This window comes from Cupressus sempervirens, chromosome 8, assembly GCF_028749045.1.
Source record: "Cupressus sempervirens isolate cs-2001-9-10 chromosome 8, ASM2874904v1, whole genome shotgun sequence".
In the NCBI taxonomy this organism is placed as follows: domain Eukaryota; kingdom Viridiplantae; phylum Streptophyta; class Pinopsida; order Cupressales; family Cupressaceae; genus Cupressus; species Cupressus sempervirens.
In genome coordinates this window covers 165,960,590-165,978,718 of record NC_143125.1, presented here as the reverse complement: position 1 = coordinate 165,978,718, position 18,129 = coordinate 165,960,590, and positions in this window count along the sequence as shown.

The following is an 18,129-nucleotide window of genomic DNA, read 5'->3' as shown; positions in this document are numbered from 1 at the left end:
ATTCCTGAATGTGCTTGGCTTAGAGAGATTTTGGTTGTTTTGCTTCAACTCATTCAACTTCTGGAATAGGTAGTGACTACGCTAAGTGTGCCCTAAGATAGGATTGACCAAGTTTGGAAAACATTCATTCAACAAGTAAAAAAGCAAGCAATAGATAGGAACAACTAGATAGAAGTTTGTGATTCTTAGAATTTGATACTTGTGCCACAGAGTGTGTATGTTCTACAAATGTTTCAATCAGTCACTTCAAACTTATTAACATCTTAGATGGTTGTCTACAAGGTTGACAGTTGGTTTAGCTAGGAAATCCTTGATATACCCAAGGTACGTGAGGCCCGAATCCGTAGATGAAACCAAAAAAATGTCACACATCTGAGAGGAGTGGTAACCCACATCTCCTCTTTCACTTCTAAAGGGTATAAAGTTCCTTAAGGCTTAGCCTGAGTGACAAAATCTTGATTTCAAGAGAGGTGTCTTTGGATTCACCTTGAGAACTTTATACTCTGCTAGAATACTAGAGTTGAGGTCATCCCAAGGGGTGATAAAATCCCCAAGCAGGCCTCCTAAAACTTAAACAAGATTTTAGATCCTAATCTTATGCACCCAAGATGGTCTCAAAAGGCAACAAGGGGAGAGAAGACTTGGATGATCTTGGGCTAAAAGACAGAATTCTTTTCCAACTGACATTTAAGTTTTCTAATCTAGACCTTGCAAACACACATGTTTAGGATGCAAATGCTCAATTCCAACTTGAAGCATTAACAAAAGTAAAATCGATCAAAGAATGAATACACCAAGAAGATTTAGGGTCAACAAAAGTAAACTCACGTGCTTAGAGGCCCTCCACATCAAGTATCAATTGATTTTTCTTTAAGGCATTCAAGATTGAGTGTGAGTTTGTTTTAAGCCCAAAACAAAGATGTGTAAAATTTGATTTCAAGCATGCACTTAGAGGCCCTCCACGTCAAGAATTGTTCAAATTTTTTTTATGCCCCAAATGAAGTGTTAGCGAGACTAATGTGCATTCAAGGAATTTTCTAACTTAGAAAAACCAATAAAAACTTAAGTTAGTGGAATTTGATTTTTTTCGAGCACTTAACACCTTCTTAGGTAGACCCATCCCCATATATGGCACTGATATTGCAACCAATGGTTAGAATTATGGGTGATTAAAGAGGGTGAGTCCAACAAAAAATTCACTCAAAGTGTCTTTATTTGTTTTTATAACTTAGAAAGTTTCTAAAATGTAGATTCTTTTTTATGCTCCAAAAGATGAAGTGTGAGATATTGTAATGATTAATTGACCTTTTGCATTCAAGATCGAATTTGTTGTTTTAATCATGCATTCATAAAAAAAAAAAAACTTGATTTTAATCCATGGCACTCAAGAGTGATTTTAGCAACATGCATTCAAAGACAAGTGATTAAACATTCAAGTTTTTTTCCTTTGAGCATTCAAGATTGAGATTTTGTGTGTTGTTTTAAGAACTTTGAAGTGCTTTGTTTTAACCTTAGATCATTCAAGATTGTTTTGGACTCAAAAGTGAAAATGACTCTTTGGACTTTGCTTTTCATTCAAGATTTTGTGTTCTAGTTTGCATGTTTTAAGCCCAAAAATGATATTCCTAGATTGTTTTGATGCATGAAAAAACTAAGAAACATTCAAGATTTTGCAACAAGACATTTGTTTGGAAAAAATAACAAAGCTTTTAGGACAATTTTGGCAACCATTTAGGACTCTTAGTTTTCATGAGATTTTTAAAAGAACTTTAAAATATTTGCAAATGAGGTTCATTTTATCCTTGATTGATGCTTTGAGTTTGATTTAGATTTTAGTGTGCACTTAGTGTTGATTTTGAACCTTTTGAAATGGAAACTTGAAGTTCTTTTTAAATTTCCAAAAATGAAGTGTTCCTAACTTTGCATGAATGCATCTAAAACTTTGATGTTGCAAGGATGCAAATTATTGGATTGGTTTAGTTGCACTTGTTAAAAGATTTTTTTTTTTTTTGCAAATTTTTAGTTTTTAATGGATTTAAGTATGATTTGGGGGTTCATTTTAAGCACTAAAAAGAAGTGTGTATGATTTTTCTTCCTTAAAAAAAAAAATGGCCAAGATCTCCCACAAGAACAAGAAGAATAAGTAGATGGAATAAGAAGAACATAGAAAAGAAGAGGAAGAAGAATTCCAAGTGCTTTGTCTACCTATAAGCTTGAAAAATCTGCAAACACTATGAGATAGACTATGAGTTCTTTTGTCTTCTTCATGATCATGTGGACCTAAAAAACCAATTTATACAATTCTACCAATCACAAAAACAAGAAAATTTAGCCAAAATTAGAAAATGACATACAAAACTTGACTAAAAAAGCTAATGAAGATGACCCATGCAAGGTCCCACTGGGTGTGCCAAAATGTATATGAACAATGTTAGTATGCTAATAGAAACCAAATTTAAATAAAGCTTCTACAAACTAAACAAAATTCATAAACTTCAAGGTAGACTAAGATGAGCTCTCAATTGAGAATATAAGCCATTAATGGGCTCTCTCAATAATAAGCTCTTTTGTTGAGTGGCTTTGTCTAAATAGATAGGATGTATTCTCAAGCTTATGATTCAAAAAGGGCTTCAAATGGAGTTGGAATTTGGGTGTGAGTGTATGATTTTGATGTAAAATAGCTTCTTAAAATGGCACTATGACTTTACTTCATGGATTGTGTTGTTTTGCAAAGGGGAAGGATCCAATTTATAGGCAAGAGGCTTGAGGGATTGAAGGCTAAGATGCAAGGATGGGGAAAAGCTCATGGAGGGCTCAGATTGCATGAGAGGAGAGCACATGGATTGTGCTTCCTTACAGCCAATCAGGGAGTGACACATGTCACAGGGTGAGAGGATGGAGGAAAGGGGAAGGATGAGTCAACAAAGGAGGCTCAAGGGATAAAATCTTCATAACCCTCATAATGGCTCGTAAGAGCAATGAAAGGGCTTGGAAGAGTCATTTATGGCCTAGTGGGCTTCATAAAGTTTTATGGTTGGGATATTTTGAGAGAGATGAGAGGAATTTTGACTTGGGCTTGATTAGGAAGGTTTTAAGCTTGCTTAGGATTGTGCAAATGATTAGAGAATGGATTAGGATGATTTAGGATTAGCTTAGGGATAGGCAAGTGGATGACATTTAATGAGGGTGTGTGAAGGAGGAGATATTTGTTAACTTTGGCTTGGGTTAGTAAGTCTTAACCCATTTTTAGGGAATGTGACAAGGTTAGGAGGGGATTGGAATTAGGTTTAAAGACATCTTCTAGAAGAGTGTAGACCTTGTATGAGGATAAAGACTTTCTAGAATAGTCTAGAATTTCCTAGGATGAAGATGAAGACTTTCTAGAAGAGTCTAGAACTTCTTAGGATGAGGATAAATTAGATTTTTAGGAAATAAATAAAGTTTTATTTATTTTAAGGGTTTGGGTTGAGGAGATATTTATTAAAACTTTTTTAATAAACATGAGGATTAATGTTTAATCTTAATTAAATATTTTGAGTTGGGATTAGGGGTAGGAAATGATGGGATTAGCCTTTAATCAAAATTAAATAAGGATTAGAAGATTTTGGAAGAGGTTAGTGGTCTTAAGGAAATTGGCCAAGTTTTGGCCAAAAAATAAATTTTTTATTTATTTTGGGTTTTTTGGTCAATTTATTAATTAAATAATTAATAAATAAGGAAATACTGTGTAAATAAGATTTAAATATTTTTGGGAGGGATTCCTTAATTAAATATTTTTAATTAAGATAAAGGGATTTAATGCCATAAAAATAAATAAATAAATAAATTAAATAAATAATTATTTAATAAATTATGATGTCATCAGGAATTAAAAATAAAAAATAAAAGTACTTTATTTTCTAAAGGATTTTTAGGTGTCTACACTTATTACTATACCACCTTGCACTAATAGAGAAACGTAGAGGATGTAAATAAATCTAAACATAACATATAACAAGGAACACATCATGGGGGAAGTACATTATAACAAGAAAGCACATAAAGACCATTGTGGAAGAGAATTCAATCAAGTGCCTCACTGTGCTCTCCACCCTCATCTATAGAATGTAAGGAAGGTGTAAAAATAACAAAAGGAAAAACATCAAGTATGGCAAAAGGAATAGTAGATAGGAAAAAAAGGGACCATGTTATGAAGTTGGGTCATTGTGTTTAGGACTAGGATTTTTTGTTAATTGTGTAGAAATCATTTACTGTAAATCATGAACAAGATCAATAGTTTTATATAAATCATCATAACCACTATCATGTATATCATTGTTAGAATCAATAACATAATAAAGAGTATCCTCTTTATCTAAATTAGTCATAATTGAATACAAGAAATAGATTTTATCATAAGTAATTTTAGTCATAGGTTGATCAAAAGGAGGAAAATTGAGAGGTATATAATGTTAGGATTAACCACAGACATAAATTACATGCAAATATAACCAATATCAGAAAAAAAAAATTGCACATAAACGAACACATGCCACAAGGATTTAACGTTGTTCACCCAATCCTTGGGCTATGTCCACCAAAAATAAATCCAATATTATTATTATCCAATGATTACAATTTGCAATCCATTATAGCTCAATACCACCACAATAAACTATAATCTCATCATGTTTAATGAAATCCCTGACCTAAACCATTTTATCCAAGATTTTTTCTGCTTACAAAATTAGGGATAGAATAAGTCGCCAATGGAAAAATAATAGCCAACAACATTTTACAATAGTAATTCATTTTTTTCTTTAGGGGTGATACCCCCAAAAAATCCTACAAGGGCATTTTCCCTCGATCCCATCCCATACTATGATAGGGAGCACACCTAGGGTGCTTCCTGAGGACCTTGCAAGGGGAACTTCCTCCAAACCCCCATAGTAATAATCTAGGGGGATGCCACATTAGAAAAATTGGGGGAAAATTAAACCCCAAGTTTGATTAGGCTCCACATGACAACATATAAGATGGTGAAGCATGAATGTGATCTTTATCTTTATCTAGGCATGTGTATATGAAAATTAGAAGCATGTAAGCTATGTTTGATTTTGGAGTAAACTTGAGGTGTATTAGGGTCAATTGACCTGGGGTCCCTATCTCCTTATGATGAAGAACAAAAAGAGATAATGGTGGAAAGAGTAGTAGGGATAGAAGAAATTGTCTTAGAGGTTGATAAAGGAGCGAAAAGTTGCATCAAAAGAAGACCAATAGGATAAATCTTAGGGAAACTAAGTTCATGGATCATTTGGACTTTAAAATTTTGATAAGAATGAAAAAGATAATTAGGACATAGTGGCACTACAAAGTGATTGACAAAAAATCAAAAGATAGTGGCACTACAAAGTGATTGACAAAAAATCAAAAGAAATCAAGGTCAAACAATTCTTGAGGCCAAGAAGGATGATAAAAGCTATGATTATTGATTTTGATTTCTCCATCATGAGGAAAATTAAGATATTTTTTATTAGGATAAGCTATAGATTACATGGAACAAATACAAGAAATTCCAAGCTTAATTTGGAATTGATTGGAAATAGGGATAAATACAAATGAAGTATCCATAACTTTACCACAAAGTGTGACAAGAAGAGATATACTAGCATGAGGGTGATAAATAAATTCATTACAAGTTTGAATACACACATAAGATGAATAATAAAATCCTCATGGAATTAATTACTAAAAATATGGTATTCTATTAAAAAATTTACCATAGAAAAAGAATCAACTAAAACACTATAGCAAGAGATAAATACTAATGTAGGAGTAATGTATAGAGGACCACTAGGTTCATTAATCATCTCAACATGATAAAAGGTAATACAAAGTTTTTAATTTATATGAATTTTGGGTTTTATGTGGAGGATAAGGTTGAGTGTGTTCAATAAGGCTAAAAATGTGGTTAACAACATGATGAGATTCTCCAATCTCATTAAAACTAATGTGTTTTGCAAATGAAGAAGGTTGGGAAATAGAGTTATTGGAATGAGATAGTAAAGGATTGCTATAAATTTTAAAATTATAATTAGGAGGGTCATTTTTTGTGCTTTAGAACCTATAAAAGTTTTTATATGTGTAACATGTCATCGACACTATTATTCTCTCCCACTAAACTAGACATGTAATGCCCCACCTGGAGATCCTTGGAAACAAGGATTCAAATTAAGGCAAGAATTTTTTTACAAGTATGAATGCACATGAAAAAATCATATAGGGATCACAATGATCGCAATGGAAGACTTCATTGCAATCCTGGCAATCAACAGATCTTTGAATGCCACTACCGACTAACACACGTGAACAAAAACCAACAACCACCACAACAAGATGAGGGCTCAAGAAATGACCACTCATCAAAAAAACACCAAGCTGGGGTAAAATGCAGAATCCTAAAATTTGGCTAAGCCTGAAATTTTGAAGCCCTAAAAATTGGCTAAATTTGGATTTCTAAAGCCTTGAAATTTCCTAGAATCTATGACTTATCTCTGAGAGGTTTGAAACCTATCTGAAAAGATTCGTCACATATATTAAAATATATCTTAAGTATACTTAAACGATATATTTTAAACCCCAAGAGACTAAAACAGAAACACTAAAACTAGATAACAAGAAAAATTGATAGAATTCAAAATGAAACAATATATTTTAAACCCCAAGAGACTAAAATAGAAACGTGAAAACTGGATAACAAGAAAAACCAATAGAATTCAAAATGCAACAACATAGGGTTGAAGAACACCCAAAAGGGTATCCAAAACAACTCTCAAGAAGTTCGGATCATGAAGAAAAGTGCCCGCTGACGGCACACGCAGGTTTTTAAAAAAAATTGTGCGACACTTTTTCCTAAGGGAGGGCGACACTTCTCCTTAAGGCGTGTGACACTCTTCCAGTATTGTACGACATTTCTCAATAAGGTGTGTGACACTCTTTCAGTATCGTTCAAAATTTTGAAAGAAGGTGTGCAATACTTTATAGTATCGTATGACATTTCTTAAGAAGGCGTGTGATACTTTACAGTATCGTACAACATTTCTCAAGAAGGCATGCGATACTTTTTAATGTTGCACCATGTTGAACAAATATCACCCAAGAAAAAGTAAGAAAACTCTAAGGACAAACAACAAGCTAAAACATAGATAAAAACCTCCACACTGGGGAGTACCAGATCCACATGAATCGAGGAATGAACACTCAAGTGCAAGAATGACACAGAATGAAGAACATCTATCCATCTAAACTATAGCAGCAAGGAACACACTGAAATAGACATCATAGTGAACTAAACAACCAAACTAAGTACGAAGTTCCTCCCAACTATCAATAGCATCATAAGACCATCGTGGGTCGTAGCCATTCCCTACACGTAACATCCCAAGCCACCGACCAGATCATCTGTACTATCATAATAGGGACATCACTACTAAAACATGCAACAATATAAGTATGAGGAAATCTAACATGCTAGTAGTAAAGAATAAGATAATCCTATAGTAGATAACATCACCTATCACATGCTAAACAACAATAAGCAACATATATACTACTAAATCAAATAACATCATCTAATTATATGCTAAACATCGTAATATGGGAATGCATCAAATAAACTAGCATCATCTAAACATGATATCCAAACATTCCAATGAAATCATAAATCGCAAGAAAGCATACTTTGAAACCCAAAGTACCAAGTGAAAAAATCTAGCAATGGTCACACTAGGACAAAAGACCATCTTTGTAAACTGGTCCCTAGCAGTGGTGAAGGTAGCTACGCCTCCCAACCATGTGACACCCATAGGTCCACACCTACTGTGCTGATGGAGATAATGATCCAACCACAAACACACATAAGGCACAACATCGATGGCTAACACTCATGCCAGAAAGTATGATGGCTGAAACCAAGAACCTAAGACAATGCAAGGAGTACAATTCCTGGTCAAACACTCAAAAGGATACTAAGTAGGGGCTGACATCATGGAGAGTTGCTTGGAATTGACAAGCCTAAGCTCGGATTGTGCATTTCAACTCCTCAATGGAGGGCCCCACACACACATTTTATTATCTTAAGTTTTATTACTAGTCACACATTTTCTTTAATTATCACTTATTTAAAACTTCCTATCCTCCAACAACCCTATGGGAATAAGGTCACCAAGCTACGAGATGGAAGCCCCCTCCATATGCTACCCTACCCTACCCATGCTCATCCTACGACAAGTGCTCGTGGGCATGCATACTCCCACCCCAACCCTAATGATCATAATTTTCATAAGTACCATGAAAGATCAGGCCTCTCAAGTCACTCAAAAAATGTACACGCATGTACTCGTGTGTGGCGCACCACAATCACAAAGATCAAAACACAAGGACAAGATGAGAACACAATGCAAAGAAAACACCCAACTGAAAGCAACAAGGGAAGGACAGATTCTACACAAATCCCAAGCCAATAAAATCATACATCATGAAATCACTCAACTAGCCTCAATCCCAGAGTATGGGTTCTACACAAATCCCAATGATGTAACAAGACCAAACATCATAAATTTACTCAACCAGCCTGAATCCGAGAGTATGGATTCTACACGAATCCTAACATTCACAAAAAAAAGAAGCAAAGGTCTAAAAGAAACAATAACACCAAGTATAAAATCACTCAACCCAACACAACATTAGGAGTACGGATGCAACATGCATCCCAATGCAACATAAAAGTGCAAAAGTGGTATGACTGATATCTAAACGGATCATCAAGGTCCACGACCCACATTGTGCCAAGAAAACTCGAGAAAACAGGGTGGCATGCAAAATGAGGTAAAAACCCCAAATTTGGAAAAATAGTAAAATTAAAACCCATTTGACCTTTGAGCACAAAAACCCAAAAAATCCAAAAATAAATGGAATCCGACACCGTATGCAAAAATGGGCAGTATAACAGTGCAAAATCCCAAACCCTCATCCCAAAAAATAAGGAAATGTTCATACCCGCCCAACCGGATAGAACTAACATACAGAAACGAAGGGGAACACTAGTTCTCAGCATCCAAACAAATAGCCACCAAAAATAGAAGCAAAAATGGAGTAGAAACAATAAAACAAGAAAGCCCTACAACACAGCTAAAAGGGAAAAATGGGAATCTGAACCATAAAATAAATATCCCACAGAAGTAGCCGAAAATCGCGGCAATCCAAAGTTCCCTCGAGCTGGATCCAACGAGCCCAACCTCACGACAATCCCATGCCAGTAGATCCCACAACAAAAAAACCAATAAATCCTCATGAAGAGGATTTTGGGTTTTTCTCTCCAACTTTCCAATTTGAAAGTGAGAAGTGAGGAATTAAATTCCTTTTTGGATACTTATTCACTTTTTGGGTGAATAATAGATTAGGGCATTTAACCATCCAATCTAGTTAAACCCTAAATTGACCCAAATAAAAATAGGCTATTCTTATAAATAGGAATTCATCTATGGAAAAGCTGCTAGAAATTAAAATAAATCAATTAAAAATCCCAAAAAACCCAAAAACACAAAAATCTCCTAAACAACTTTCGTGACAAAGAAAAACTCTAAATGCACAGACACGCTCACTGGTCTAATCACATAATGCAAATGAGTTTGGATTTAATAATCACTAAAAGGTTTAATTTAAACATTAAATTAAGGGTACATCAACCATATAACAGCGACATTGGTAAAATATGAAACACTGAATCACTAACTCCATGTGCCATCGCTAGGGATATAAATCCTGCACACTAAACAACATGATCAAGTGCAATTGCATATAATAACACACTCAAAGCAATAAATGCATTAAATCACCTAATTTAATCATTTATTTAATTATATTAAAATAATCTATTTACATCACTCACATTCGCATAAAGCATAACAACACAGGAATGAAGTAAATAACCATAGCATTAAATCCATCACATATCATAATCAGAGGTATGTCCAAAAACTAGATAACTAGATATCATCATAAAACACATTGTCATCTCAAAATGGCATCATCATGCAATATGATTAACTAAACAGCATAGTATTCTAATATCTATGATACTAGAATCAAAGAGTAACATCTGACCCTTAGGTCATCTCAAATGTAAACATAACATGAGAAACACATATCTCTCTAATCAAAATATGACAAGGTAAATGTTTGCAGCACATAACCAAATAATCCAACATGAACAATCCATTCTAATTACTTAAACATTTAATAATGATTGATTACACTACATTAAAAAGGCACTTAAAACTCATAAGCAAACACAGTCATAAACATGACTAACCACTGCTACAGGAATCTAGTCCAGTGTAGCATGGTAATAAAACATAGTGAAATATCTGTACACATCTCAGGGTGATCACGGAACAACCTCATGATACCATATCGATCTTGGTAACCACCAGCACAAACCTCAGTGAACCAAAAATCACAACATAATCTCAAAGATCAGACAAAAGCATAAACAAAGCAACTGATATAGAAACGTAAATCCAAACACCTCGACGGTGTAGACCACTCAAGGTCACAATCATGATCCCATCTCAACAAAAGATCAACAAGGTTGCATCCATCAAGATGACTTACAAAAGTCAAATGGGAGAGGCACTACAAGACATATCTTCCTTAGATCATGTATTATTTGCAACACTTGCTATGCATTAGTGGAGATCAAATTGACACTTAAACCTTCATGGAGCCAAAAAAAAATTTCCATTGAAATAAACATATATAGCCCTAGAATCATATTATTCTTTAGATACAAGGTTGATGATGATAGTGACAATAAGAATTGACATCATAAGATTTGGGTAGAGGTTCACTAGTATTTAATGGTATAGTGTTGAAAGTTTAATAATATTAGCATTTGGAAAAGTTGTCCCCATATTATGAAAGAATCAAATAAAGATGTATAAGTATGATTAAGTCTAAAAATAGAGGGCAAGGGAGGAAAACCTTTAAATGTTGTCACTTCATCATCTACTATATAAGATGATTTACTGATCTTAATGCAATTTTAAAGCTTTTAAAACTTATTAGAATGAAATGCCAATGGGAATAAGAGCAATTAGAGCTTTATTCTCAAATTGACTCATTCATAGTTGATAATAATGAAGCAATGCAAATAATTGTGAAAAAAGTATAAATTAAGTGAGAAGAATCTTATCTCTACTATCCTTTTACGAATTATAAATAATTATATGTTATATATCTACATCATGCACATAGTTGGAAATTTCAAAAGACAAATATTTGAATCTACCAATAAAGTCAATAATCCTTTCTCTAACTCTTTTTTTGCAATGCATTAAGTTAGTTAACTAAATATGAAGACCAATATCATTTTGAAATTGTTGAATGAAAGCATTAGCAAGATCTAAAAATAATCAATAAAATAAAGAGGAAATAGACAATACCATTGCAAGGATTTATCTTGAAAGGTTCTAGTAAGTAATTTAGTCATGAACCTATAGTCATGTGAAAAATTAATATACAAGGTTTGAAATTTTTTCATGTGAGTGAGAGGCTCACCCTTACAATTATAAGTGTCAAGATGGGGATGTTTGAAATATAAGGCAGGATAGGTTAATAAGAGAGGAGGGGTGAATCAAGAACCAATAAAACTTTAACTCATTTCATCAATTAATCCTTCATATATTATCTTGATCTAATTGTATGTATCAAAAAATGAAAGCAATAAAACATTCATAAAACTTTGATACAAGATACAGTGACCCACAAAACTTCCAAATAGAAAGTAAAACTAGGGTGGGGATGAAACACACAAGCTCAAGTACTATAGTATAAATTTGGGTTGTTAAGGCTTACAATTGACCACTTCTAGTGATTTTCCCTATTAGTATCAATAAGGACTATTAGGCCCACCTTGTTGAAGGATTTGACTGATGCACCTATTAGAATGAATTAGTGGATGATCTCTGATCTACGACTTTGATTTGTTAAATGAGATTCCTTGAATTGAAATCATCACCTAACTATGACAGATAAGTCTCTGCTTTACTATATACCACTTGTAGCCTTCCTTAATTTTCACTCATATGATTCTTACTTCTTCACATAATCATACATAAATTACATTTTGATATGATACAATAAATTACATATATATCAATCCAGTTAATTACTTTCTCGATTTGGCTACAATACCAAACTTACCATAATTCACAAAGTCTACCCATTGTTGTATCTCGGGTTCAAAAGACAAACTCAGTGATGTTATGCCACTTAGAAAATATTGTCAACACTTGGCATACTACGATACTTGGTTGAAATTGAAGGTTGTTCCATAGTGATCACTTTGAGTAGCAAAAACTTGGTCATCACTATGTGATTTAATGAACACTAAGAAACTCAATAGATAAAAATCACTTGGTTGACACTGTATGAATTGGTCAACACTAGATTCTCTTTGTTAACATTGCAAGATCTGTAGAGCCTGGTTAACACTATAGAGCTTGGTTAACACTAACATCTTCGTCACTACTTCTACTAAATAGCTTGGTAGACTCTACTATGCTTAGGTGATACAATTTACTATCTCAAATTTTTGATATATAGTATGAAGCTTGATATGAACTACAATCTAACTACTTAGCTTGGTGGCAAGTGAAATGCTTTGTTAACATTGCTAGCTGAACGATAAACTTGTTAGCAATTGTAGAGCTTGGTAGCAATGTAACTAATTGACTAAGTGTTAAGTCACTAATAGACAAATTGACCTTAATGTCAATAATCTCCCCCTTTAGCATCAATGAAAAAATACTTGTCATACCAAAATTTGAATTCTCAAAATTACAAGTCAAAAAAATTCTTTATAAACATTTTGTCTTCAAGTTAATTTTTGACTTACTACTGTTGTAGCTTGGTAAATTACTCTATTTTTCTAATTTTTCAAAATTTCTTTTGTAAACATATTTTCTATTGATTTGTTCATATATATTCATATTACTCCTCCCCCATACATATATCTCTCCTATATACATATAATCTAGAGTATGACAATCTTTTCCACTTTATGAGTAATATTTTCTCCCTTATTATTAATAAACATATCTTCTCCCATTTTTTGACATAAATGTCAAAGGTGTATAATATTTACAAGTTTATACCAAAATGTGATAAGAAATCAATATGTACCTTCAAAATAATTATCATGGTCTTGTTCCAATTCTCTTGCAATACCTTACTTGCATGCAAGTCTATGTGTACCTCTACTGACAATTCCATCACGTGGTCCACTATGGAGAAGTTATTTTCATGGATGAGTGTCTTTGCATATGCAATGTGCTTTTGCAATGCATCCATATTTGGAAGAATCATGCCCTCAATTTTGGCAAGCATGACCCTAATTTTGGCTTCTTCCCTTTACAATTCTTCTTGGAGATTTGGCAAATGTTTGATCTTTGTAAAGTGTGTAGAACTACAACTAGGATCAAGTGACAAATGGTATGCACTTGCCTTCATATCCTTGTCTATCTTGGATAATTTATCCTTGACTTCCTCTGTAAAGATAGATGTGTCACTCAATTTGACAAATAAGGAAACAACATTAGTGACATATATTTCCAATGTAGTAAGAATAGTAGACAAATTTACTTGATCAATAGAAATCTTCTATAAAATTTCTCAAAATTGTACTTTTAAATTTTCTCTTATCTCTTTGTGACATTTTTTCTTGTCCATTCAGTCCTTCATTGTACTAATGGACAATTTTAGGTAACTGATCCAAAATAGGTTGTTTCTCATCAACTTCAATATTTAGAGCATCAACAAATATTCTCTTGATGTCCTTAAGGACTTGATTAATCTTTTTCTTCTCTTCTCTAAGCTTCTTTTGCTTAGCCCTTTTCTTCCAAATTCTCCAATAGTATCCATCTCTTCAGGAGTGAGGTTAGATGTATCCCAATTTGGAACAAAAATTTCCTCATCTAGATCAATTTCTTCCTCTTCCTTACCCTTATTCTTATCAATAATAGATGAAACAATTTATTTTCCCTTATTTAAAACTCTAGTGCCGGTTGATAAAATGTCTCAACATTCATTACACTTAGCATGGTAGAAACAATAGTTGAAAAAGTAAGAATAGCACCAAATGTACTAACAATAGAAATAACATTAACCAAAATAATACCTTGTTGTTTCTTAGCCAAGCTTGATGCTTGAAAGACTTTCTTCTCAATAGATGAAGTGTTAGATACTTTAGTCATTGAAACACTCAATAGAGAAATTCTAGAGATTGGTTGTGTGCTTGGTATTTTAGATTTGACCTCAACCAACTTGGTAGAAGCCTTCTCTAGACTGATTGCACTAAGGCTTTTCTTGGAGAGTGAGGAAAGGAAGTCATAACTTCTTCTACAATATTTTTTACATTAGATTCCTCAATGTGCTATATTTCTAGAAGACTTCCTCTAGTGGCTTCTTTTTCTTCTTCCTCATCATCAAGATCAACATTGTCTATTTCATCATCTCTAATTTCCACTTCTTCCTCCACATCATCTTCTTCAACATCTTTTTTGTCTACATGCACAAATAAGTCACTAAGCTTTTGTAGTCCATAGATATTTTTCCATGTGGTATTAGTATACTTTACTATAGATTCAATGTCCTTTAGCAGTATTAGACATGTTTTGAATTTGAGTGTAATCTTATTCTCATCTATTTTTAATAATTCCTTCACCTCTTTTTCACTGACACTCAACATAAGCTCTCTCAACATTTTTTCACTGATATCTTTTGTAACTTCCATTGCATTATCCCATTAAGGTTTGATTTCTTTCAAAAGTAAATTAGGAACTTGTTGTCTTAACTTATTAGGTGAATACTTCTGCTTACCCAATTTTTCCACAAGGGCATCCTCAATTTTCTTTTTCTCCTCTTCACTCCTAGTCTCATACTCAAGAGACCTAAAACATGTCACACCTATTTGTTTTTCCATTTTATTTAATCTTTCTTGAAGGTTTGGGGCATACCACTAGAATATAATTTATTCATCTTCGTTCTCTTCACCCAAATTTAGTTTCCTCTTAGATTTAGTAAATCTTCTGGTAAATACAATAGGGGAAGACATGGAAGGTTTGGTTATTATAACCTTTCCTTTCTTCTTGGGTGGTTCCTCTTCCTTAGGTTCTACTTCCTCTGCATCTTCCTCTTCTTCTTCATGCTCAACTAAGTCATCTCCCTTACCTTTAGTAAGCATGAGAGGAGAGTTTTTTTCTTAGTGTTATTCATTATTTTCTATATCCTTTTTATTCATCTACTCACTACTTGGGGTAACTTGTTCTCAAGCTCAATTCTGGCCTTAGCATAATCATATTTTTCCAAAATATGTTTCCTTAGGATCCATAGGATCTTTTAGTAAAGCTTCAACAATATTTTTGGTGTCATCTATGTTAACCTCATACTATAGAGGTTTAACCCATGCCACTTTAGTCCTGACTGCTTGAATGTAAACTTTGCCATAGTCAACCATAAAATGGATATCCTGCTCATAATCTTCTACTAGTTTCTTATATATCCTAATCTACTTTGCATTTTCTCCTTGAATGTCTCAAAGTAATTATCTATAATACTATCAAAGTTTTCTCCCATCTGTGCGATAAATTCATTGATTTGATACAATATTGGAGTATCTTTCTTCCATACCATAGTTCCTTTAGAAGTGAAAAACTTCTAACATAAAAAAAAAACTTCTCAAGAGAGAACCAAACTTACATGGATTGATCTTTGATACTCAGATACTCTCCATATTCTTTCTCAATTTATTTAACAAAATCTCAACAAGGCTGAAGGATAAATTGTTCTTCACCACCTTGTACACCAAGTGAACTACTTCACATGAAACATTGTTCAACCAAATTAGGCTATAGATTTTGTGAGCTATCATATGGATGCCAACTTCAACTCTATGTTAGTTACACCATTTATTTTTATGCATTTTCTATCACATTTGGAAAGAGTTTGTTTTGCCAATTCAACTTGACCTAGGGTTTTTCTGGTCTTTTCTTTATTCAACATGGATAATCTAGTAATCCTATGTATCATCTTCTTGGGTATCAAAATAGGATGATCTAACCATAATTGTATGTTATCAAAATGAATCAAGATGAATATAATCCACTTCCTATAAAGTCGCTTGGCATATGTAAAATATGCATCAAACCCTTTATCTCCAAATGTTTATGCTCAAGTTTTAGAATACCATCCACACATAGTTTGTTGAATGCCTCATTCATATCTCATGTTCCAAGATCCTAAACAAAATAGTGATAAAATGATTAGATTTCATGAACAAGAAGCACCTTAGGTGGAATTTGAGATTGTGCTCTAGTAAGGTCAAGAGCCTCTATAGTTGTTGGTGTCAATTTGAATGTGGGAGCCTTGAAATAAACTCTGTAAACCATTCTTAATATTGTTGCTAGAATATTATATCACTCAGTAGGGTTTCTAACATGAGAGAAATCTTCAATAAAAACTAATTAATTTTCCTAGAGGCTTTGGATTCTCTCTTTGCTTAATGCTCTAAAAAATTCGAGGTGAAACAATACGTTCAATTTCCTCCTTTTAACAAATTTCAATTTTTTTGATCGCCATTAATGCTTCATATGCATACATGCTTGGTGAAAGGCTATCCTCCAATAAGTTTGGTCTTTAATTCTTAGAAGACATCTTCAACTTAGTAAGGTCTCCTGAGTTGATAGGAACTACCAACTCAACATCTACATCCTAAAAAGATATGCAAGCTAACCTTGCTTGATAAGTTCTTGAACTTCCATCACCACTCACTGATCCTTGTGCATCTTAAATGTTGATATTTATCTTTCTACTTTCTTGCTTGAATCAGTATTAGATGACTTCTTCTAAATCATAGTTCTAGTGATCTCCATATGGAGCTAAGTTGAGATGGTTGAGTCACCCAACTCATTGACTTGGGTGTCAACAACTTCATGATTTTGGTTTGCATTCTCCTTAGATTTCTATACCCATTGGTATGTCTTCTTTTTTAATGTTGTTAGCTTGAGCTTTCTTTTCATCTTCAATTATGCATATGTTCATAAATTTCTTGGCAAGATGTCCAAGTTCTGTACAAACCAAAAATCTTTTTGTAGTGTCTCTTTTCACCATGTGATGTTTTACACAATTTTCTCCATTGTTCCTAAACTCACCATAGTAGTGGAATCTACACCATGTATTGTAATCCCATCCAAATATTGCTTCCATAATTTTATCTACTAGGTTTCACTTCTTAGTCTTACACTCTAAAGATTTGTGTCCTTGTTTGTTGCAATTATGACACTTTCCTTCAAACTTAGGTTTCTCTATGCATTCACTTGCTCTATGACCATACGTATTGCAATTATAACACTTTTCATTAAATTTTTCTTTGCCATTGCTCTAAGACTTATTTGATGTATTACCTATCTTACCAAAATGATTGCAAGTAGGTCTATTGTTCTTTTGAGCTCCTTGTTGAGATGATTCACTATCTTCTGTATATCCTAATCTAGCTTTTTCTTTGTGTCTATATTGAGTTTTCTCATTCAATTGATTCATAATTTACTGAGATTTCATCATTCTCTCATTGGTTTTCTTTTCCATGTTGAGATCATTCTTTTGATAATATCGTTAGATAGATGTACTAGTGGTTGCCATTTATGGTGATGTGTATTTAGTATTTCATTTATGCATTTAGAGATAGAAAATTGTGTAAGTGTTAGTCAGTTTGCAGTAGAACAGAGAACATATTTGATGTGTACAGATGACTCATTGAGCATTAGCTTATATGCAGTTGAGGGAAGCTCTATGAATTTTTCATGATGAAATATACTAGTTCACAAGTGTGTATGTATAGTATGACACATGTTTTGATTGAAATAGTAGTATGGGTATTTAACAAAATAGAACATAACATAGAAGATAATTAGATTGTATGACTTGAAGAATTATTTTGGTTACAAAATAATTAATAAGTCATGATGAGCTAACTATGTGGATATTATTTCATAAGTTATTTTATATTTTGGCAAGCATGTGAAGACATAAAGG